The sequence below is a fragment of the Callithrix jacchus genome, chromosome 1 (genome assembly GCF_049354715.1).
Source record: "Callithrix jacchus isolate 240 chromosome 1, calJac240_pri, whole genome shotgun sequence".
NCBI lineage: Eukaryota > Metazoa > Chordata > Mammalia > Primates > Cebidae > Callithrix > Callithrix jacchus.
The window spans coordinates 25,009,164-25,016,234 of NC_133502.1; positions in this window are offsets into that span (position 1 = coordinate 25,009,164).

The window sequence follows — 7,071 nt, forward strand, 5'->3', positions numbered from 1 at the left end:
CTCCTGGACTTCCCGAACTCCGGAACTGTGGGAAATCAGTTTCTGTTGTTAGAAACTACCCGTCTTATGGAATTTTGCTACAGCACCCAAATGGACTTAGACCCTGTTTTATGATTTCAAATATGTTAGGAGCAGGTTGATCTACATTAATTGATCTACCAAATTAGTCTTTTCTATACTTTACGCATAAAGTATCTCAGATGGTGGGCAAAAAATCTTAGAGAAGTGATTACTTTATGCATAAATAGGAAAATATAATTTTCATTTCAATGCAGTTACTTTTCAGGGTGAAATTGGGTACTATTGATAATGACAGCAGGACAACAGATAGAAAACCAGGATTGTCGTGGGGACCATGGAAAGTTCTGGAAAGGAAATTAGAAACAAGATAAACAGAAAAAAGACACAAGGATACAGTGAAACATTTTGAAACAGACTCGCAATGAATCAGCTAGTGGAGGAACATACTTGTATGAGGTAAACAAACAAAAACTCACTGAAGAGGATGGAGTGAAAACTTCAGTGTGGGAACGGCCAGCCTCTGGAACAGTAAACATCCCTGTAAATAGGCCGGTGCTGTGACCACACGGCAGGAGGGCAAACAAACAATTGCATGTATCTGCATTGTAGAAAGAACAGCAGGTTCAGAATGATTCATTCGCACAATACTGTCCAGACGTGAAGGATTCACACATACATACAGGCAGACAAGAAGACGGGCTACGTCTCAGCGGCACCACGGACAGGTCTCTCTAGCCATAATCTTCAGTTCGTCCCCAGAATATACTCACCAGCAACCTGTTTTCTGATTATTCACTAAAATCAACTCAGTTATAAAACAACAGACAGTTTACAAAGATGTGGATTGTAGAGTGATAGGAAGGGAAGTCACCTAAACAAGGCATTGATGATTAGGGACAGGAAATTGCAAAGCAGATGCAGAGGGATCAAGGAATATTGTATCTTGCATACAGTAAAGGGGGTGGATGAGGTATAATTCCATCTTGCTGCCCTCAGCTCTGTTGATTCTTCTGCTCCTTAAACATGAAAATAGAAAAAAGGAAAGAAAGGCAAAGGAAAACATTTAACAGATTTTTTCTTGGATGGTCTAAGCTAAATCCATATGGATCCAATCCACTTGCTATGCAGGTGAGCACACAGCCTTTTAACGGCAATAACAAAGGTGAAGGCGCACCTGTGTTGCTTTCCTGGAGACTTGGGAAATATTGGGCACTTGAACCCCTCAAAAGCAAGTGTGGAGAAGGGGAAGTGTGCACAAGGTACCTGGGGTAGCTGTCCTGGAAGAAGCCCTGAGGGGAGGAGTCCTGCAAGGTGCAGTCAGCTGAGATGGGGGAGGACATGACAGAGGCTCTGCCCAAGTTTCCTTTAAGAAACTGGCAATTTTCTCCCACAAGTAACATGACATTCAATGTCACCCAATATCCACACCTGACATTTGAAGGGCAGAGAACTGACAGTGTGAACACAGGGAATGTGGGAGAGTATTTTTATGCTTGCTTTTCTTTTTCTTTTTTTGAGATGAAGTCTCAGTCTGTTGCCCTGGCTGGAGTACAGTGGCGTGATCTCAGCTCACTGCAACCTCTGACTCCCGGGTTTAAGTGATTCACCTGGCTCAGCCTTCTAAATAGGTGGGATTACAGGCACTCACCAACACTGCAATTAATTTTTTGTGTGTTTTTAGTAGAGATGGAGTTTTGCCATGTTGGCCAAGCTGGTCTTGAACTCCTAACCTCAGGTGTTCCTCCCACCTCAGCCTCCCAAAGTACTGCTGAGAGTACAGTGTAAGCCACCTCACCCCGCTGATTATCATGCTCCTTTTATGATGTATAATTTGACTTAGGAAATCTCAAGGAAAAACAGCGAATGTAAGGTATTTGATGAAAAGCAGAGATAGTTTTCCTTTAGTCGAATTGTCTTAGCAATCATCATATTATATCCCCTCGTTATTCAAAAATATTTAGGTGACCAGATATGGTAGCTTACTCCTGTAATCCCAGCATTTTGGGAGGCGGAGATTGGCAAATTTCCTGACCTCAGGAGTTTTAGACCAGCCTGGGCAATATGGCAAAATCTTGCTTCTGTGAAAAATAAACAAACAAACAAACAAAAATTGCAGGGTGTGATGGCTTGGGGGTAGGGGACTGAGGTGGGGGTTTCTCTAGAGCCCCAGAAGTCAAGGCTAAAATGAGCTATGATTATGCCACTGCACTCAGGTCTGGGTGACAGAGTGAGACCCTGTCTCAAAAAAAAAAAAAGAAAAATTTAGGGCACTATTTTTATTTCCTAAATTTGATTATGAACTGAATTCCTTGGAAATATTTATCTGAATTGACTAAAACATGATAATATTATGTCAATTTATGTTTCTAAATATATTTTTATTATTTTCATGCTTATTAATTTCCTAGCTCCTTTCAAATTAGTAATCATAATTCTGCAGAAACAAATGTAAGTCATCAAAAGGTAGGCGTGTCAGCATGAAACCTGCTATTTTTAGGATAAGATCCACCTTCCATGAAGTTGGCTTTATTGCTTCTTAGTTCTCTGTGCAGAAACATGCTCTGGGAGGCCTGCCCTGCTCTGCTCAGCTATAAATCTGAATCTGCTGGCATTTCCCTCACCAGCTACTGCTTCCTCCTGGACCTCCCAACATTCACCAGCCAGGAGGCAGAACTCAGCCTCCGCTAATCCTGAATAGGCCTGCAGGGTTTATGCTAGACACAAAGGAAGCCACAGGCAGCAGAAGGTGAGCAGACAAGAACAGAAATGGTTCTGCTGTCATGTCCCTTGGAATATCTGTGCCTTGGTGTCTCCATTGGTAAAGAGAGGCTGTACCAATGGAGAGTTCTCCAAGGTTTCTTGAAAAACTAAAACCCATTATTGTTTAGTGCCTTCTAGAAGTTGCCTAGGAAATACTTTTTCTTAGAAAAGATTCACAAACAGACCTGGAATGAATCCTTCTCCCTCGTCATGCACCGAGACAGGATCAAATGGAAGACCAGGGCAGGGAGAAGCCGCTGGTGGAGTCTCACTGGCACGATCTGTAGGAAACAGGCTCTGGGCCCTGCTCTGGCACCAACTGGGCTGGCCCTCCTCTGAATCCGTTCCAAATGCTTGACGCTGCCTTAAGCCAGAGAATTCCGAATTAGAGATAATAAGCAAGGCAAATGCTCACTAGTATTAGGGATACAGGATAAACCCTGACAATGATAATAAAACTAAATTAGAAGTGATCTGTGATTAGCTTTAAACTCAACTCTGCTGCCTTAAAAACACTTTCTTTTCCCATATCTGTATCATTTTCTCTCACGGTAATTTCAAATCATGACCTTTCATTTGGAATTTGAGCTCTTTACTTTTCCCCTCTAAGTAAACTATCCTTAGAAACATTCATTATCTTTGAAAGCATAATTTCAGTAGCAGCAAAAGAATTCACTGTAATTTAAAAATTCAAGTATTGGTTATTTCTATATTTTAGTAATAATACTAGTGCGGTTATAAGCAGCTTTGTAATAACCCCTTGCTTTAAGACTATTTCTTTCTTTCTTTCTTTTTTTTTTTTTTTTGAGACGGAGTTTCGCTCTTGTTACCCAGGCTGGAGTGCAATGGTGCGATCTCGGCTCACCGCAACCTCCGCCTCCTGGGTTCAGGCAATTCTCCTGCCTCAGCCTCCTGAGTAGCTGGGATTACAGGCACGCGCCACCATGCCCAGCTAATTTTTTGTATTTTCGGTAGAGACGGGGTTTCACCATGTTGACCAGGATGGTCTCAATCTCTTGACCTGGTGATCCACCCGCCTCGGCCTCCCAGAGAATACTATTTCTTATGTTAAATTACCACAGTTTATTTTGGGTGGGGGAAATTTGTGCATTCAGATCTTAATCAGATTGCAAGTTCTTCAGGCTTGGAACCATATCATCACAGTGAACAGCCCAGTATGAAGGGGTCCCCGGAGAAACTCTGACCGGCCTGCGTGCTGGGAGAATGGAGTGGAGCCACTGAAGTTCCCAAGCTTTGCAGAGAGGAGAAGCCTGGCCTCTCCTGATCGGGATAGTACCTGGGATTCAATTGCCCAGGTGAGAAAACCAGCTAGCAAAACCCTTGGCTGAGAGTGTCTGTTTCCCTTTTTGGGGGGCCTAATAAATTCCATTGTTCTCACCCTTCAAAATGTCTGTGACCCTAATGTCTCATGGCCATGTGGCAAGGCCACTAAGAAGAAGATCCTACAATAGCTTTCATATTATAATATCAGTGATAAGCTATAGTTTACCATGATGCCTCTCAGGAAGATGTCCCTCAATAACTTGGACATTTAAAAAATTAAAAGGTAAATTGTAGATCGTCCATTTACGAAATGAGCACATATTAGAACAGAGCTAGAAAATCAACTGAAATAAACAGAGTAGCTGGCATGTCTACAAAACTCAACTTGAACACAGTGGGATGAATTAGCATCGCTGAAGAAAACCACTGCCAGCAGGTTGGGAGGACAGGCTTGGGTCTGAACACACTGCTGCAACAACTGCTGCTGAGGTAGCTGGTGCTTACCCAGTGCTCATGGAGGCAGAGCTCTATTCCCAGGATCCGGAGTCTTCTTCCCCTGAGCAAAGCCATCTCTACTGTCAGATGCAGAAACCCCAGCCAGGGGCCTAGAGATGATGGAGTCTTCTAACGCCTGCAGGTCTTCGAGGCCTCTTCCAACTGTGATTGGGTTTCCCGTGCAGGTGCTCGGGAGAGAGAAAGCTCAGTTATTGTGACATTCGGTCTCCTGGACTTTGTAAAGTGATTTCTCATTGAATTTAAGAAATAACATACAGTCATTCAATTAGCAAAGCTTTAGGGTGCAGTGTTCACCAGGTCTAATGCAAGCCCCTGGGGATAAAAGGATGAGCAAGATAACCCTACCCTCACGGAGCTTACGATCCAAAGAAACTCAGGAGGCTCACACAATGTGATGCTTTGTGTGATGTGTGTGGGGGGGCTGCAACAGGAGGGGCCTCTAACCAGGCCTGTGGGCAGGCTAGCACTGGAGGCAGCTTCTAAGAAGAAACAGCATGTCTGGATGAGAACACACGGAGAGAGTAAGTTCGTAAGATAAATGAATGAGGATTAGAGACTGACCAGGGTTAGGGGATGAGGAAAAAGTGACTTCCAGGTAGTAGAAAACAGGTGTGAGCCATTTTGTCTTCAAGAAGCTGCAGATTGTTATATGTGGATGGGGCACAGGTATGAAGTTATAGATCATTGAGAGATGGGGCTAGACACACAGGCATGGAGACTCCCCTCGAGCCATGTGCAGGAGATCACTCTAAGGTTTGTAAGCAAGGAAGTGACTTATTTACTTCTGCAAAGGTCTCTATCATTATGGTGTGCCTACTCTGCCCAGTACTATTGCAAATACTTCCCAGACGTTGAGCTGCACGCTGGGGCTTATTATCCTCATTAATTACCTAAAAATAATTTTTATTTTTTAGGTAGGAAATTCTATATAGCACTGCCCCTCTCAAAAGACAATGGCCGTTTCTGACAAAATAGTATATAATAGCAAATCAAAGAAGAGCCCTGATTAGGAAAGAAGGAGGCAGAAGCCATAAGCTACTGGACAGCAGCCATATATGCTTTCACATATGTCTCTCTGTAGCCAGATAGCTGTAGATAGAGATATATATGTACTTATATACCCTGTGAGCTATATCTTTTTTATTCTCATTTTATAGATGAAAGTAATAAAATGATACTAACAGAAATAAAGCAATTTGCTCCTGGTCATACAGTTAATAAATGGAAGAGGCAGAATTCAAATTCACATCTTATCTCACCTCAACAGCAGTGTCTTTTCACTATTTCATATGCACGTAGCAAGGAAAACAGGTAATGATTATCCGCTACGATTCAGTTCCAAACCTGCTTTCTCTAAGACTGTCAGTTGCAGTCCCGTTGGCCGGGCACCATTAATTTTGTGCTTCCAATCCTCCAGATCAATAGGCGGGCAACTGAATGGATGGACTACATCCAAACTGATTTATTTTCTAAAATGGCTACAGTAACCGGATTGATTCTGCTGTGGTCCAGTTATTTCAAATATAAAGACAGTCCCTAGGAATGGATTATGTAGCCTGAAATTCTTTCGGATAAATTAACACTGCATTTGTCACTAACACCATTTGCATTTGAATGAACTTCTCAGACATCTCCGCAAGAAAAGAAGATCCCACACATAACTCGGCCTCTGGGACCCCTTTCGCAACACACTGCAAAGGATAATTTCTCTGAAAGTGACCCTGATGAAAAAGCATCACTCGCCTAATTGTTGTGAAAATGAGAGCTTTATCTTGTGTTTCTCTATGCCCTCTTTCCACAAACACATTAGGAGGCAGTTGCTACTTTATGGTCTAAGGCATTTAACAGGGAAGAAAGCTAGGGCTGCTCAGCATTGCGTGAGGCAAGCTGGGTGCAGAGAGGCTCATGGCACATGGTACAGGGTGAACGTTTCCTTGAACCACACTGGATATCAGGCTGATGGCCAGCATTAGACATCAGGCAGTTCTTCGGTACATGACATCTACCTGCTGGAATGCATGTCCTTTTCTCATGATGTTAACTTTCTAAACAAACAAGCATATACATCAACCCAATCAATATATTCTGAAACTCATGACCATCAAAGTTATGGAAATGTATTTTGTACATCTTCAATGTTCAGCTAAAAATCGATAAAAATCCATTATCTAATATTTCAACTGCTACATACTAGAGAAACAGAAATAAATTTCTCCAAAGAAAAAAATTACACTGTCTTACACAATTACTAATTGTTGATATTTATTTATACCTGGTGGATACTTACTTGTAATTAAATCTATACATAGTAGATAGTTCCAAAGGAAACAAATTGCTAAATTGTTAGATTGAGACCTTGTGTATATATTGTGACCATTTCAGTGAATATTAAGATGCTAAGAGATTGACACTGGTTCAATATTCTCTGTTACTGTCTCTAAACATCACAATGTTTATTTAGGGGCCATACATAATTAATATTAAATGAAT